Source organism: Mytilus californianus, unplaced genomic scaffold, assembly GCF_021869535.1.
Source record: "Mytilus californianus isolate M0D057914Y unplaced genomic scaffold, xbMytCali1.0.p SCAF_32, whole genome shotgun sequence".
Classification (NCBI taxonomy): Eukaryota; Metazoa; Mollusca; class Bivalvia; order Mytilida; family Mytilidae; genus Mytilus; species Mytilus californianus.
The window spans coordinates 89,109-108,962 of NW_026262682.1; positions in this window are offsets into that span (position 1 = coordinate 89,109).

Consider the following 19,854-nt stretch of genomic DNA (forward strand, 5'->3'; position numbering starts at 1 on the left):
TCGGCAACTGTTTTCAAATACTCTTTGTAATTCCTTTTAGTATTTGTAGTCAACGTCTTCAATGTTTTGCAGATGTTAATGCTCACTATCCTTGATATTTGTCATTTTGGTTAGCCGGTGACACACATAACTTTTGGCAATGTTGTTTACGTATTGTGACTTCCGGTGAAGTTTGATTGGTGTATTTTTAGCTACTGTAGAAATTTGTTTAGTACCATGCAAAATTTGTTTATTATATGACTGTTACTAAAATTGTATATTATTATGATTTTTGTAATTTATTTGAGAATTCAAATATTTCGTTGGACAGCAAGCGCGCGATCCAACAATTTTCCAACTTTGCCAACAATCCAACATTGACGTAATTTCGACGCTTGTTCGTCAGTTCTGCCAGGATAAGATAAGATAAGAAAACTTTATTTTGATTCGGCATAAGTTAAAAGACACAACACAAGCTCTAAGGAGCTTTTGACCGAATATAAAAACATATACATAACATAAAAACAGTCTAATTTGACATATAAAACAACCTGTTATACGAAGTTAAATATCACTTACATAGCATGCAATAAAAATTTAGCAACAAATTTAAAATGAAATAAAACATGCTAGACCAGAGCAAACAAAAGCAACATAAATAATAAACATCTCAAGAATTATCTGCAAGCAGAACATCGACATTCCAAACCATTCCAGGACTGAACAAGACTTTTAAAATGTGAATAACTATTTTCAGTCCTGAAATGGTTTGGAAGGCTGTTCCATAAAGTAGCAGCAGCAAATTTGAAAGATTTTTTACCGTAACGGGTTGACTTTACCTGTGGAACATCTAGAATATTTACATACCGGAAAGAATACTTAGATTTTTTGACACTCACCAAATTTTGTAAGCACACAGGAGCTATATTATTTATAATCTTAAAAGTTTCTAGAGCCATTGTTCTAATCCTAAGGAACATATATATTGATATATACTTAGTTAGATATACTGTTCCCAGGTTCTGCTTAAATCTTTGGTCGTTACAGTTAGTATTTTATTTCGCTCATCAGTAATTTTTGTCAAAATGGTTAATTTTTCTCACAAACTTCATTTTTTTGGGGGGTTAAATTGTAAAGGAAAAATAGTAAATTTAGCGTTTTCTAAGTTAGAAAGGAATATTTCATTTTTAGCGGACTCTTAGAATCCTACATTTTTGATCTTTTGCTTAAAGTATTTTATTCTTTTAGTAAATTTAGGAAAGTTCTTAAAACTGTTTTAAAATATCTTTTGGGTTAATTATTGTATTATTGCTGGCAAAGCTTAATTTCAAGTTTATCTTTTAAAGTTAGGATTAATGTTATTGTACATTTAAATTTAAAATTGTAGTTCACATTTACTGTTAACGTTTGTCTTATTTTTTTAATAAATACAATTAAATAGGAAAACATTTGGCAATTAAGGGATAATTTCCTAAAGGTCTGGAAATTATAATAAACAAAACAGTTTATGTAAGGTATAAACTGTATTTCATTGTTAGTTTTTATTCAGGAAAGGTTCTGAATATAACTAATAATAATAAACATTTTTTTATGTAACTGGTGAGGTATCAGTTATTACTATATACAAAAATGTCAGAAAAAGGTATTCTGACTAAATTCACTTGAAATTAGTATTTTCTGTAAGGGTAATTTATTTTCTTGGTAATATAGCAGGACTCAGCCTTTCATGTATGTATTTTTCTAACATACCAACATACAATTATATTGGTAATAGCAAGTGTTATATTTTTTTTAGAATTGCACGGACAAAGTTATCCTGCAATCATAAAGATTTTATTAATCATCTCTTGAGTGTAGAGATAAATTATTACATGTATACTGAATAGATTCTTGTCATATCATTTAAGAGTCTATAATTTAATTATCTTACTACTTAAAATTGTTGTTTATCCTGAATATTAATGAAAATCTCTGATTCTCAAAATGAATAAAATATAGAAACTTATATATGTTACTTTTAACAAATGCCTATATTATACTGACCAGATCATATCTTGTCATACTGACTTAGCAATTTCCAAAATACTCATAATTTTGAGTAAAACTTTTGGGTCAAGCATTTCAAGCCCCTGCCCGCTACATATAGATCATAAAATATTTTCATACACCAAATATAGTTGACCTATGGCATATAGTATTAGATAAAAAGACCAAAACTCAAAAACTTAACTTTGACCACTCAACCATGAAAATGAGGTCAAAAGTCAGATAACATCTGCCCGCTAGACATGTACACCTTACAATCATTCCATACAACAAATATAGTAGATCTATTGCATAAAGTATGAGAAAAACAGACCAAAACACAATAACTTAACTATAACCACTGAACCATGAACATGAGGTCAAGGTCAGATGACACCTGTCAGTTGGACATGTACACCTTACAGTCCTTCCATACACCAAATATACTAGCCCTATTGCTTATAGTATCTGAGATATGGACTTGACCACCAAAACTTAACCTTGTTCACTGATCCATGAAATGAGGTCGAGGTCAAGTGAAAACTGTCTGACGGGTATGAGGACCTTGCAAGGTACGCACATACCATATATAATTATCCTATTACTTATAATAAGAGAGAATTCAACATTACAAAAAATCTGAACTTTTTTTTCAAGTGGTCACTGAACCATGAAAATGAGGTCAAGGATATTTGACATGTGACTGACAAAAACTTCGTAACATGAGGCATCTTTATACAAAGTATGAAGCATCCAGGTCTTCCACCTTCTAAAATATAAAGCTTTTAAGAAGTTAGCTAACGCCGCCGCCGCCGGATCACTTTCCCTATGTCGAGCTTTCTGCAACAAAAGTTGCAGGCTCGACAAAAAACCCAAGCGTTTTAAAAGACTTATAATTGATAGTTGATAAATAACAGAACTAAAAAAAAGGAGAAAAAATGATCGGGCCGTGTCCTTGTTTTTAAGATATAAGCTATTAAAACTTTGGCAGGTAATGATTCTCTCTAGGTTTTTCGTCAAACTGTCATTGGTACCTGTTTGCTTTCAAAAACTATGAAAAAATAGCAAAGATTTTATAAGAGTTTCCGTAATATGGCTTCTTAAAATATATGTAACAAAATTAGGAAAAAGTATGGGTTTGCGGGCAAAATATTATATTGGCAATACATAGATAAAACCGGATAGAATTACGAATATCTGACAAAAAATTTAAAAAAAACAAGTTTTGGCTTTCTAAAAAGCTGTGAACTGCTTCGCTCTACCAACAAATGGAAGTTTTTAACGACCTTTACCCTAATTTAAGGTATAGATATGTGTGAATGTGGTTATTGATAATTATTATTAATGTGGTATTTTTATATATTGATTGATAAAAAATGAATGTACTTTAAGAGTATGAGTTTTACACCCATGCTTTTAAAAAATCTAAATTTCTAGTTGAAAAATAAAACAGATTATAAATAAACATGACTTTTGAGGTGGGCCTTTCTGGAAGTTTGCCTAGATTGTCAGAAGTTATAAACTTCAGATAATGCATTTTTGTAAACATATTGTATATGAACAGTGTTAAGCAAAGCAAATCGTGCAAATTGCAGAGTAACAAAGCAAATAAACACGTATTAATAATTGATATTTAAATATTGAATTTATCTGTGAAATATATGCATAATGAAACGAACATGCATTAATGACAGTTGATCGGAACTGAAATACACAGACAATTTTCCGGCATTTGATGTCAAATTTTGAACTTGTTGCCTTTTGTTGGCTGTTGTTCGTGTGATTCTTTGTCAATTGTGTTCTCCAATTTTTTTATATTGTAGTCCTGTGGTGTTGTGTTGTCATTTTGATGTTATATTTCACATGGCCGTAAAAGTGCGAGGTTTGGCATGCCACAAAACCAGGTTCAACCCACCATTTTTTCCTTTAACAATGCCCTGTACCAAGTCAGGAATATGGCCATTGTTATATTATAGTTCGTTTCTGTGTGTAATACATTTTAACGTTGTGTCGTTTGTTTTCTCTTATTTTTGAGTGTAAATTCACATTGCGATAAGACGTGTCACGGTACTTGTCTATCCCAAATTCATGTATTCGGTTTTGATGTTATATTTGTTATTCTCGTGGGATTTTGTCTGAAGCTCGGTCCGTTTCTCTGTGTGTTACATCTTAGTGTTATGTCGTTGTTCTCCTCTTATATTTAATGCGTTTCCCTCGGTTTTAGTTTGTTACCCCGATTTTTTTTTGTCCATGGATTTATGAGTTTTGAACAGCGGTATACTACTGTTGCCTTTATTTATCCTGTCCGCGAAAAGTCTGTAATTCTTTATCTATTTTAAGCCAATAGCTGTTGCTGTATCTCAGCCGCATCCAATCAGAATATATACGTGATAAGTAATTTACTCAAGATGGCGTTACAACGCAAACATAGGAAGAAAAATGAAAAAAAAAATGTGTGGCGCTAATATGAATACGCTTCCGTATTATACTCTTTAACACTGACATTTAATGTGGAACACTAATGTTAATGACCGAACATATCGTATTTAAATTGGAACGCGGCCGGAAGCAATATTTTTAGTGCGGAACAAATGCATATATATATTCCGTGCGCATACTTTATAAATATATTTATACTTTTGTTTGTGGTCACATATGTAGAAAAAAGGAGATGTGGTATGAGTGCATCCTTGAAGTCACAATGTGTAAAAAGTCAAAGTCAAAGTGCAGCCTTCATTATCTGTAACAAAGTACAAAGGATTTCAGATAACCTTTTAAGTTGGCTGATTCCCAACAGCAAGCTTTAAAGAACACAAAAATGACTAGTGTAAAACAATTCAAACAAGAAAAGAGACGGTCTTATTTATTTAAAAAAAGAGTAACGAGAATCATTTACGAACTACACCAACAAAGGTCCGAACAATAGATTCCTGACTTAGGACACGCACGTGCAAACAAATGCACGTAATAAGTAATTACAGTAGCACCATTGTTTTTGTGCGTGTGCGCTATTTGTGTGTGTGTTTGTTATCTCTATTAAACACTTTATGTATCCCAATTGATACGATAGTCCCGTGCTTATATTTCCTATCATGATTTTCATGATAGAGGGTTGATGCTCACAAGGAAGCTATTAAACCAAGAGTTCCAAATCATCACTTCGTAAATTTTACGGACGCCATCACGAGTTGGTTGACCGTTATGGAATAACCGTTTCATAGATAATATCGGATATGTTCCTTACGTTGTAACTACAATCCCCTTCCATTTCATGAATGTGACCTACCTAATTAGACTATTTACCGGGTTTGTAATAACATGAGCAACAAGACGGGTGCCACATGTGGAGCAGGATCTACTTACCCTTCCGGAACACCTGAGATCAACCCCCAGTTTTTGGTGGGGTTCGTGTTGCTTAGTCTTTAGTTTTCTATGTTGTGTCATGTGTACTATTATTTGCTTGTTTGTCTTTTTCATTTTTAGCTATGGCGTTGTCAGTTTATTTTTCGATTTATGAGTTTGACTGTTCCTCTGGTATCTTTCGCCCCTCTTTTATGCATACATCCATACAATTAAGAATGGAAATGGAGAATGCGTCAAAGAGACAACAAACCGACCAAAGAGCTATATAAACAGCAAGCATAAGACAACAATGCGATTCAAAAGGTTTTCAACAGAGCGAGAAAACCCCATACCCGCATTCTATAGGAATGATCTCTAATTAACCTTCTCTTAGTTAAATGATCAAGATTGATAAACCTCGTAACAAATATCAAGTCAAAACCTTGGTTATAGTCGTCATATCGACTATTTTGTTGTTGTTGCTTTTTTAAGAGAATTTATGGAAGATCGCTCCATCAGATTTGATGACTACTTTTTACACCCGCTTGAACTAGTGGGCGGTTGTTTCACAGTACAGAATATCGGAAGATGGATTCTAAACGCATGTGTTTTATTTTTATTTTTTTCTGTTAGATTGCTGTCTCAGTGATAAATTCGTTACATCTTTTATTTCTAAAAAGTATCATAATTTTTGAATGGATTTCAAGCGACGTACCATTATGACAGCTTCTTTTTTCCAGAGAAAAGACAACCGAATAGGTTTCAGAAAATTAAATATACAAGTATACGTTTCAAAAAAATAAAGTGAGTAACAAATTTAAAAGGAAATTTCACTTTGCTGAATAAGCATTTGACATTTCACACACATCAACAAGGGATATGCACCTATTTTAAGTTTTATCATATTTTTGTTCACCTTATTTGTTATGGTAATTCAATGTGTCAGTTTTAATAAAGAAACGGCCGTATGGTACGCCAATTTCTAAAATTATATAATTAAAATGCCTTTATTGCGTAGTAAAACACTAATCAATTTTGACAGACAAGTGCATGGCTTGCAGAATATGAAATTTACAAACAAATATATTGGGTCGATGTAATTTTAATGTTATAAAATGACTAAGAATGTGGTACATACATCCGTTGAACTTAAAACAAATTACACTAAATGTTGCTTTCAACGCTTTGTAATTTCGAAGCGAACTCTAGAAAGTTTCTCTAACAATCCACAGTGACCCTGTCTTTTTCAAAAGATCAAAAGATTGACTTTAATTGCTCTCTTTTTCGTTTAACTATAACATGGAACAATATATTATGTCCTAGCTGTAGCCCATAAGGCTTCGACTCTTACTTCTATCGAACATCTTTCAAACGTCCGTAAAATTTTCATTTTCATTTTCAACGGCCTATATCATTATATTCGTTAATTTTGAAATACGAAACACATAAAAAAAATCTGCTCAAGAAAGCTTCAACATGAACATGTATAGGAGACGGTATGTAAAAACGTGAAGACACCACAGTACAAACAGTGACAGATGGGATTGATATATAAGTGTATAATGTTCAGTGGCAAATATTGCATACAAAATAGAACAAAACCTGATAGAAAGATATAGAAAATGTGGAATAATAGTCAAATTGCCGACTCACGGGATTCTCAATTTAGTTAAACACACCCGTAGAAGTAGATAGCTGTCAATGATCGAGACAATTATCAAGCAGAGATCAAATGATATGAATTTAAAACAACTATAGGTTACCATACGACCTTCTACGAAGAGCAATAAAAAAAACAATGAAAACAAACTGATGCACGATAAAGCCTCGCGAAAAATTAAGCCGGCTTAGTTTAAAGTGATTATGAAATTTTCTACCCCCCCCCCCCCCCCCCTAAAAAAAAATCACCGAATATCAAATGGTCGTCCTAAAAAAAATTGCTATGTCTGAGGCTGTCACTGAACATAATTATACACCCCTTACCATAGAGTCAGAATTTAAGTCGTGTATATTTCTATATAATTTGTCTAAAAAAAAATATACAACACTGAAAAATATTATTATTTCAATTATGAAATCCAAAGAGGGATGTTTTTTATATGCATTTAGTGTTCCATAGAAATGCGCTACGTTAGGGGGAGGGGGGGTCGATACACATAGTGTGTCCCTATTACCCATCCTTCTTTTATTTTTCCTCCTTGTTGTCCTCTATACTAGTTCATATCCCATCTTTTTACAATCTACTTTTTGTAACCCCCTATATCCCACTTAAAGATCTTCCAAAGAGCGTGTAAATCCCTTCAATTGAGTTCTCGGGCTACTTAATTGCAAGTTTCATTTTCTGAGTATAATTAAATTCTATTGGGTTGGCATGACTTTGTAAAGCCCCCGTTCTTTAAAGGCCTTTCTCAATTACTCTTCTGTGATACTTTTTATACGGCTATTTTTTCGAATTGTAGTTATCTGATGAATTACCCTTTAATTCCCCTTTCCCTAATGATTTCAATTATTTTTGAATCACTTTTATAAAATTAAATCTTTCTTATAAGTTCATACTATCGTATTTGAATATCAAATTCTAAAAACTGGATAAAGTGCAAGAAAATCGGTACCGTTAATTTTATTATCACGAATTCTGATTTCAACATCAGTGATCAGATTACACGCGACCTCTGGTGCTTCTCAAGATAATATTGCACGCACTTCCACACGCACATAAAATGGCATGTGCACGTACTTAAATAGCCGGACAGATAGTCCTCACACTCTTCGTACGGCTATAGCCGTACAAATAGCCACTCTTGGCCACGGAGGATTTTTCAAATATGAAAGTAATTGTGCAATTAAATTCATTTTTAGAAAGCTAAAGATTAATTTAGCCTTCAAAGTGTGTTTATAAGAACATCAAGATTATTTTTCACCCGTTTTATGGGTTATTTTCTGTTTGAATGTCCGTATTTTCCGTAGGCTCAGAAATTATTTTAGTGAAAAATATGAAGATGGGTATAATTGCAACGAGACAACTCTCCACAAGACACCAAAAATGACACAGAAATTAACATCTAGTATAGGTCACCATAGGAAGAAGGACCCGTATGTACTGCTAAGGAACGGCCACGAAATTGGAGCGCCCGAAAAATAGAATATTACGTTGGATTTTGGTAGTGATTCTGAATGAATTAGTTGAGAGGTATTTAATATTATGATTGTTCGTGTAAAGGCATTTCAAATTTATCAAAAAAATAAAGGTAAACGTGAAGAATTTGAAATTCTTCTCTGAGCGAGATCTTCAATTTGACGACGCTAACGTTGCAACTCACCAATAGTATCCTATTGTTCTAAAGATGTGTCTCAATATGGCGCCTTAGAAACGGTACCTCAATATAGATTTATATATATACTTGCTGTTTACCTGAATTTGAGACTTTTTCATAAAAAAAAAAATATGTCTCAATACTGTTTTAACACCAAAACTGCTACGATTCTTGACAGTTTATTACAAGTTGTGCAAGATCTCCAGCATCGATTTGTCTTTGAACAGCAAATGGAGAAGATAACTGTTATGCCATCCACGGTTTTACTCGTCGAAAAAGTTAAATATGTTGAAAAGCACCTCGAATGTGCAATGAATAGAAGCAATGAAATTGAGGGGAGCGTTGAAAACATTGGTCGTGTAATGCACAAAGAAGTAGATCGATGTAAAGACAACATTTCAAACATAAGGGACGACATCAAAAGTTCAATGTAGGATAAACAAGTGAAACTGCGAGCTACTGCTCACTGATGATACCCCGCCGCAAGTGGATAATATTAATAGTGTAAAAATATGCAAGTGTTCGGTAAACAGGAAGTTGTCGAGTGATATGAATCTGAAAACGCATCACACGGTATAGCTGACTTATATAAATCCTGAAACCAAATTTCAGAAATCCTTGTATTGTAGTTCCTGAGAAAAATGTGACGAAAATTTTCAACTTGGCTATCATGTGTAAAATCATACAAGTGTTCGGTAAACAGGAAGTTGTCAAGTGATCAATCTGAAAACGCATCACACGGTATAGCTGACTTAGATAAACCCTGAAACCAAATTTCAGAAATCCTTGTATTGTAGTTCCTGAGAAAAATGCGACGAAAAATATTCATGGGACGGACTGACTGACTGACGGACTGACGGAAGGACAGACAGAGGTAAACAGTATACCCCCCCCCTTTTTTTAAAGCGGGGGTATAAAAACTTAATTCACATAGTTTTTTCACTGACCCCCACACCCCCCTCTTAACTTAATTAGGGAAAAATTGATTTACCAATAGGGATATATAGGGACATATGTAAAAATCGATTTTAGATATAAAAAACTTGCAGAATTTTGACACCCAAATGAAAGTTGTTTTAATCTAGCACAAGATAAATGTTGCCACTCCAGACAGGAACTACACTGTTACTCTAGCTTCCTTTGAATCTGCATCATGTGTGCATAGGGTTCTTTTATTTCTCTTTATTTATAAACGCTCTTAATAGCTTCCCATACATCTTTTTTAATTAAATCAATATTTACAATTGAGTCCAAACAAGAGACAGTTAAAAGTTCAGGTCTTGCTTCAACTTGTTCCTCGGTTATTAAAATGTTGTTATTAGCAGCATGTTTTGCTAAATAGATTCCAACAAACCGTCTAATAAAAAAAATCTTTTTTATTCAGTGCCGGTCAAATAGCAAATTTGCTATTTAGCCGGTGCCGGTCAAATAGCCACTGCCAAACAATAAAGAACGCAGACGATTCTGGAAGAAATACCCAACAATTAACAGTGTTTTAAACATGAAACCAAGTTATTCTACTTTAAAGAGAAAAGGGAACATTATTTCTTTAAATTATTGCTTTGCTATTAATCATTTTTAAGGCAATCTGGTACATGTTTAAATGTTTTTATGAAAACCTCTTGTTTCACCATCGCTGTGACAGAGGGTTACTTTGTTGTTATTGTTTTCTGTTATAACATTGTATCCACAAAGGTTTTTGGAATAAACTTACTTTCTGCATACGGCAAAAAAATTGAGAATGGAAATGGGGACATTGGGGCAAAGATTCAACAACCTGACCATAGAGAGAAAATAGCCAAAGCCCACCAATGGGTCAACTCAGCGAAAAATTTCGAAACAGGATGCGGGCTTCAACTGGCTCTAAATAAAAATGTGTACTGGTTCTTTGAAAATGGACGTAATCTAAACTCCAAAACATATAAATGAACAAAGATATAAAAAAAAAAAAAGCATACAAGACTAACAAGAGTCAGAGGCTCCTGACCTGGGACTGGCACAAAATGCGGCGGGCCCAAATGTTTACAAACACTATTTTTTCACACGATCCTTTTGACGCAATTTTACAAAAATAAAATTTGTAAGGGTTCCGCGGAACCCAGTGTCTCGCCTACGTTTGCTGTAAATCGCAGGCTCAACAAAAATGAGGAAAAAACTCAATAAAAATATTCCTCTTGATACAATCTTCTGATTGTAAGAAGCTTCTGTCCAAGTTTGGTTAAAATCCAGGATAGTTTATGAATCTAATAAATGTTTTAAAAACAACTGCAGACTGTACATGTTTGTATGGTTAACTGGAAGAAAATCTAAGTCCATTTAAAAGTAAAATACAGAAAAAATGGTTTTATTTTTTTACAAAATTTACTTCTGGATACTATTTTATGATCATAGTTAAGCTTCTGTCCAAGTTTGGTACAAACCCAGGATAGTTTAAGAAAGTTATTAAAATTTTAAAAACGTTAACCACAGGGTGAATGTAATATTTCCCCGCAGATAAACTAAGTCCATTTAAAAGTAAAATATGGAAAAAATGGATTTATTTTTTTACAAAATTTACTTCTGGATACTATCTTATGATCATAAACAAGCTAATCTGTTCAAGTTTGGTACAAACCCAGGATAGTTTAAGAAAGTTATTAAAATTCTGAAAACTTTAACCACAGAGTGAATGTAATGTTTCCCTGTAGAAAAACTAGGTCCATTTATAAGTAATATTCGGAAAAAATGGAATTTTATTTTTACAAAATTTACTTCTGGATACTATCTTATAATCATAAACAAGCTTCTGTCCAAGTTTGGTAACAATCCAGTATAGTTTAAGAAAGTTATTAAAATTTCAAAAACTTTAACCACAGAGTGAATATTTGTTGACGCCGCCGACGACACCGACGACGACGGAATGTAGGATCGCTTAGTCTCGCTTTTTCGACTTAAGTCGAAGGCTCGACAAAAATGAGACAAACGACAAATATTTTTTTATTGGATCTCTTGATAGATATATATGTAAACAGTTTCAGACAAGGTATCACTCCAAAGTATTGAAAGTCTACTTTTGACCAAATTTGGGGGTATATATCACATCTTTACCTCCATTTTTGCAATATATTTTATCAAAAACATGTAGGTTGTTACCGTGGATACGCTAAAAAGAAATTGTCTTTAACCAACCAACTTCTGGATATCAAATCTATGAAAAATACTTAAGAGACCCAAATATATGCACATATATGAAATAAACAGTAAGTAATGTCACTGCTGCTGGAGATTTATTTCCCCGAGGGTATCACCAGCCCAGTAGTCAGCACTTTTATATAAAAAAGAAGATGTGGTATGATTGCCAATGAGACAACTTTTGTCTTTTTAACTTTTTTGGATTCGAGCGTCACTGATGAGTCTTTTGTAGACGAAACGCGCGTCTGGCGTATGTACAAAATTTAGTCCTGGTATCTATTATGAGTTTATTTATATAAATTTCTATCTAACATAAGTACCAATCTGGTGACGAATCTCAGTTGGTGGTGTCATTTTCAAGAAAAGAGCAGTGAAAACTACCATAACATATCAACGTCCACTCAGAGGAAGTTTTTATAACCATGGGGATCTTCTTTGTTGATCTCCTTCAAGTATCTCACTCTGCCCATACAGTTGTCGCCGTGTCAGCCACTGTCTCACCTAGATTTCTTGGCTCACGTTGCTGTCTACGCCTTCTTTTTCGTCTTCTACGCTCCCTTTAAGTTCCGTCACAGCTATGAATCTTGCCTTGCCAACAAATCCATTTAGATTATTAAGACGTACATATATATATATATATTCATGTGCTCTACGAGTTATATGTTTTAGTCTAGTAGTACCTATTGTAAGAACCGGTTTGAATTTCGCGGGTATAGTATATAAGAAAAGGATCTCGTTTTCTTTTCAGTTATCGAGGTTAGGCGGTGACCACATTGCTTACTACAGTGTAAACATATTTACAGTTGTGTATAATTGTAATGAAAATCAAAGATCAATTTGACGTGTACTAATAATAATATTTAAAATTGAGAATGGAAATGGAGAATGTGTCAACGAGACAACAACCCGACCAAAGAGCAGACATAAACCGAAGGCCACCAATGGGTCTCCAATGCAGCGAGAAACTCCCGCAACCGGATGCGTGCTTCAGCTGGCCTCTTTGCAATAAACTGCTTCGCTGAGCGCAGCTGGATACGCCCGCAGAGGTCTAACCCTGAACAGTTGAGTCAAAAATGGACACAATATTCCTCTCAATATTCAAGCTTGATACAGGTCTGAATTTGGATTGTAAAAATTATATATTTGACATATTATAGGGTTTTGAATAAATGAATAAAAAGAACTTGAAATTGGTTATATGAATTGAATTTATATTCAATTAAAGATTTCTTGCTGTTATGCAATACACTGTGCTGTTGCGCAATACTTAGTAAATCTGTTGTCAGACTATAAACAAATAAAGTTCAATTAATTCTCAAAGTCATATTAGAAATTTATGAAAATCAAAAGGGAGCTTACATCAATAGATATAAACAATTCACCAAACTTTCATGAGAATTGCTGACAGCATTTTTGAGTTATTGGCCGAAAACTGGAAAATCACCCCTTTTTCATGAATAAAACCCCACAATTCAGAAATGTAAAATGTAAATTTATAAAATTCTAAAGGGAGCTTACACCAATAGATATAAACAATTCACAAAAGTTTCATAAGAACTGCTGAAAGCTTTTTTGAGTTTTTGTCCGAAAACTGGAAAATCTCCCTTTTTTATGAATAAAACACTGTATCTCGGAAATGTAAAATCTAAAATTAATAAAAATCAAAATGGAGCTCATGTCAATAGATATACACAATTCACAATTTATTGCAAGTTGGTGAAAGCATTCTTGAGTTATTGTCCGAAAACTGGAAAATTCCCCTTTTTTTAATGAATAAAACCCCATTACTCGGAAAAGTAAAATCTAAAATTTATAAAAAACGAAAGGGAGCTAACGTCAATAGATATAAACAATTCACCAAAGTTTAATGCAAATTGGTTAGAGCGTTTTTTGAGTTAATGTCCGACATGTTGACGACGGACGGAAAACGGTATACCATAATACGTCCCTTAAATGTACGTATAAAAATGAATAAAATATATGAGAAGAACATAACCCGTTTCATGCCAACAACTGATTTTAGAATACATGTGTTTATTTCTGATGCAAAGATCCTATAAGTGAATCAATATTAAAGCCAAATTATGCAATCTTTAATGACCTGACAACAGTATCATAAATATATCCCTTCTTAATAAGTCTGTTTAAAGGTTTTGTTAGCTTTTGAGGTAAATGTTGACACTTTTGTGCTTTGTAAAGAATATTACCATAAAAATTGGATGTGAAATACCGGAATGTGCTAGTATAAGAAGTCTGCGTGTTAAATTATATTTACGAATGATGTCCTTGTACCGATGATAAAATTTAGTAAATGTTTTGACTAGTTTGTGATATTGAAAACCCTTGTGTAATAATTTTTCAGTAATAAACAAATTTCTCTGTCTAGAGATTTTTAGATATTCTGTCTGCAGTGTATTTAGTGTACGTTATTTCATGCGGCATATGTAGTGAATCCAATGTTTTTGTGGACAGTGAAAATGATGCTTGAATTAGCTTGTATAATGTTTAATTAAATTACATAGTCACCATGCTGGACAATTTCAGATATGTGATTCTTATTTTATATTAAGAATGATAAGAGTATACAGTTTGGGTTTGAAGTACCGGTAGGTTTCAGAAATTAATTAGCGATGTGCACATATATTCTTACAGTTCGTTTGAACAAGTGAATTAGAACATAATTAAATTTCTGATTTTACTCAGACCTTCTGTGAACTACTGAATATAACCAAATAATGGATATAATGCCCCTGCTTACATAACATTAGAAAGGAGGGTCATTACTCAAGAACGATAAAAGTGATGCAATCAAAAAAAGAATTTTCCAAGTCAAAGGACCATAACTCTGCACGAAATCATCAGACCTGAACAAAATTCGAACTTGATCTGTAACTTGTCATAATAAAACTGTATACCAAAAAAAAACAAATCAATATTTTGAAGAATGACAAAAAAAAGTGCGGAAAACTGATTATTTTAGTGCATTTTCTAAGTCAAAGGACCATAACTCTGCACAAAATCATCAGACCGGAACAAAATTCGAACTTGGTCTGTAACTTGTCATGATAAAACTATATACCAAATATCAAATCAATATCTTCAAGCGTTTTACCCCTATGTTCTATTTTTAGCCATGGTGGCCATGTTTCTTGATGAAAATGAATAATAAAATGCTCCGCAGGGCGCAGCTTGATACGACCGCAGAGGTCGAACCCTGAACAGTTGGGGCAAGTATGGACACAACATTCAAGCTACATACAGCTTTGCATTTGGATTGTGATTAAATATTTGACACAGCATAGGTTTCTGACACAGAATGAATGTGGTCTAAGAACTTAAAAATTTTAAATTGGACATTCACCTATTATGGTCCAATATCCAAAATCTAAATACATGGTTAGATTCAGCATATCAAAGAACCCCAAGAATTCAATTTTTGATGAAATCAAACAAAGTTTAATTTTGGACCCTTTTGACCTCAATGTGGACAAAGTTGATAACGGGGCCCAAAAATCAAAAATCTAAATACATGGTTAGATTCAGCATATCAAAGAACCCCATATATTCAATTTTTGTTGAAATCAAACAAAGTTTAATTTTGGACCCCGATTTGGACCAACTTGAAAACTGGGCCCATAATCAAAAATCTAAATACATGTTTAGATTCAGCATATCAAAGAACCCTAAGAATTCAATTTCTGTTAAAATCAAACTAAGTTTAATTTTGGACCCTTTGGACCTTAATGTAGACCAATTTGAAAACGGAACCAAAAATTAAGAATCTAAATACACGGTTAGATTCGGCATATCAAAGAACCCCAATAATTCAATTTTTGATGAAATCAAACAAAGTTTAATTTTGGACCCTTTGGACCTCAATGTGGACCAATTTAAAAACGGGGCCCAAAATCCAAAAACTAAATACACGGTTAGATTCAGCATATTAAAGAACCCCAAGAATTCAAGAATAAAACCCCATTGAAATTGGTCAAGAAATAAGCAATTTATACGAAGTATCTTCTTTTGCACAATACTGTGCAATTAAATATTTCTTGCTATTGCGCAATACTGTACAATTGACAATTTCTTGCTATTGCGCAATATTGTGCTATTGGATATTTCTTGCTATTGCGCAATACTGTGCAATTGAAGATTTCTTGCTATTGCACAATACTGTGCAATTGAAGATTTCTTGCTATTGTGCAATACTGTGCAATTGAAAATTTCTTGCTATTGCACAATACTTATTATATAATAATTTACACATCCTGTTTGGTGTGTATCTCCTACCATATCATTATTATTTGCTTTTAAATATAAATCAGAAATAACCAGCTTAAAATGGAAAATTTTAAAAGAAAAAAAAAAGGAAAAAAATAAAAAAAAAGGAAAAAAAAAAAAAATCCCCCCCAAATTTTTTGAACCCCCCTTATGATTCATCACCCCCAAACTCAATCCCAGCCTTCCCTTTGTGGTATGGTACCTTGCAGTACAATTTCAGAGAGATCCATACACTTGAACTGGAAACTAGAAAAATGTGTTTTTTTGGCCCCTTTTTGTCCCAAATTCCTAAACAATTAGGGCAATTACCCCCAAAACTCAAACCCAGCTTTCCCTTTGTGATATGGAACCTTATAGTACAATATCAGAAAGATCCATACACTTACACACAAGTTATTGTCCTGAAACTAGAAAAATGCTTGTTTTTTGCCCCTTTTTGGCCCCTAATTCCTAAAATATTGAGGCAATTACCCCCATCATCAATCCCAGCCTTCCCTTTGTGGTATGGTACCTTGCAGTACAATTTCAGAGAGATCCATACACTTGAAAACAAGTTATTGTCTGGAAACTAGAAAAATGTGTTTTTTGGCCCCTTTTTGGGCCCCAATTCCTAAACGTTTCAGCAATTACCCCCAAACTCAATTCCAACTTTTCCTTTGTGATATGGAACCTTGTAGTACAATTTCAGAAAGATCCATGCACTTACACACAAGTTATTGTCATGAAACTAGAAAAATGCTTGTTTTTTTGCCCCTTTTTTTGCCCCTAACTCCTAATATTTTGAGGCAATTACCCCCAAAATCAATCCCAGCATTCCTTTTGTGATATGGAACCTTGTGGTACAATGTCAGAGAGATCCATACACTAACACACAAGTTATGTCTGGAAGTAACAAAAATGCTAATTTTTGGCCCCTTTTTGGCCCCTAATTCCTTTACTGTTGGTACCATAACCCCCAAAATCAATCCCAACCTTCCTTTTGTGGTATTGAACCTTGTGGTAAAATTTCATGGAGATCCATTCACTTAAACTAAAGTTAGAGTGCGAAAACCAATGTGTCTTCGGACGACGCCGGCGACGACGACGCCGCCAACGTAATACCAATATACGACCACAAAAATTTTTTTGCGGTCGTATAAAAATCACAAAATTTATACTAGATACCCTAAGGATCATTTTTCTTGGGTTTGGTTGAAATTAGTTCAGCAGTTTCAGAGAAGAAGATCTTTGAAAAAGTTTACAACAGACAACGACAGATGCCAAGTGATGGCAAAAGCTTACATGTCCTTTTAGGCCAGGTGAACTAAAAAGTGAAATCAGAACTTTTAATTTTCTCAACTTGTCAATTTTGTAAACCACTGTAAAGACATTTTCGGGTTCTGATTTGTATTTTTGAAGCTAATGTCCCTACATGCTTATGTAAAATACATAAAAAAAGTCTATCAAGCAAATAAAACAAGTGAAACTGCGAGCTACTGCTCACTGATGATACCCCCGCCGCAAGTGGATAATATTAATAGTGTAAAAATATGCAAGTGTTCGGTAAACAGGAAGTTGTCGAGTGATGAATCTGAAAACACATCACACGGTAAAGCTGACTTATATAAATCCTGAAACCAAATTTCAGAAATCCTTGTATTGTAGTTCCTGAGAAAAATGTGACGAAAATTTTCAACTTGGCTATCATGTGTAAAATCATACAAGTGTTCGGTAAACAGGAAGTTGTCAAGTGATCAATCTGAAAACGCATCACACGGTATAGCTGACTTAGATAAACCCTGAAACCAAATTTCAGAAATCCTTGTATTGTAGTTCCTGAGAAAAATGCGACGAAAAATATTCATGGGACGGACGGACTGACTGACGGACTGACGGAAGGACAGACAGAGGTAAAACAGTATACCCCCCCTTTTTTAAAGCGGGGTATAAATATTTGAATGCAACTGAAATAAGTTAATAAGATATGGAGGAACTGTGAGTGTCCTTACTGCAATACTCCTTTGTAATGAAATTGAGTCTACTTATATCATTATGATCATGTTATTAATGATTTTATTATATCAAATTTCATATATTCATATATATATAAATATATGCCAATAAATTACATGTACATTGAGATAACATTATTGTTTAAAAACTTCAGAGTAGAAAAATAATGCAATGGACTGACATGGATTGATACTTGATAAGTAAAATAAAAATTATATATAAATACAATGTTTGACGACAGAATCAACATTAAAAAAATTCCAACAAATATTATCAAATAAAAGCTGAAATACAATGAAATAATAAAATCATTGTTTTAAACATAGTCGTTAAAAACAGGTTCAATATAAATTATAACAGTGTGTATACACCTTTTGTTTATGTATTTACATGTGATTAAATTCATGAAATTTTTTAATTTAAACTATACAACATACTACCATTTTTCAAACTTAAAGAAGTCTGTAATATTTAATAAGGTACAAAATAAATCCAGAAATTCACATGTTGATGGAAATGACATCAATGATTATTTACAACTGGCACCATTTTGTCATCAATATATGAATTCAGTGTATGTAATTGTGTACTCTTCATGAACAAAATTATTTTGATTTTCTAAACTACATCTACTGAAAATCTACCTCAATTTGGCAAAAATCTTGCTTTGAAAAGATTTTATAAAATATCACCATAGAATGTTGAATGATCAGATTTGGAAAATAAAAGGCTATGTAATATGTGTCCTTTTTTAAGAACAAGAGTGCACACGCTGAAATGTCTCGCCTTCTTTACTAATCATTGATATTATGTTGATAGTCCTAAATATAAAGCTTTATTACAACTGTCACATAAACTTAACATTAACCAAGTAAACTAAACATTGACCAATGAACCATGAAAATGAGGTCAAGGTCAGATGAACCATGCTAGGCAGGCATGTACAGCTAACAATTCTTCCATACAACAAATAGAGTTGACCTATTGCTTATAGTTTTAAGAAAAACAGACAAAAACACAAAAACTTAACACTGAGCAATGAACCTTGAAAATGAGGTCAAGGTCAAAAACCTGCGTGACTGCTAAATAGATCATAAAATATTTCCATACACCAAATATAGTAGACCTATGGCATATAGTATAAGAAAAACAGACCAAAACACAAAAACTTAACTATAACCACTGAACCATGAAAATGAGGTCAAGGTCAAGTGAAAACTGTCTGACGGGCATGAGGACCTTGCAAGGTACGCACATACCAAATATAGTTGAACTATTGCACATAGTATTAGAAAAAAAGACCAAAACTCAAAAACTTAACTTTGACCACTGAACCATGAAAATAAGGTCAAGGTCAGATGACACCTGCCCGCTAGACATGTACACCTTACAATCATTCCATACACCAAATATAGTAGACCTATGGCATACAGTATAAGAAAAACAGACCAAAACACAAAAACTTAACTATAACCACTGAACCATGAAAATGAGGTCAAGGTCAGATGACACCTGCCAGTTGGACATGTACACCTTACAGTCCTTCCATACACCGAATATACTAGACCTATTGCTTATAGTATCTGAGATATGGACTTGACCACCAAAACTTAACCTTGTTCACTGATCCATGAAATGAGGTCGAGGTCAAGTGAAAACTGTCTGACGGGCATGAGGACCTTGCAAGGTACGCACATACCAAATATAGTTATCTTATTACTTATAATAAGAGAGAATCTAACATTACAAA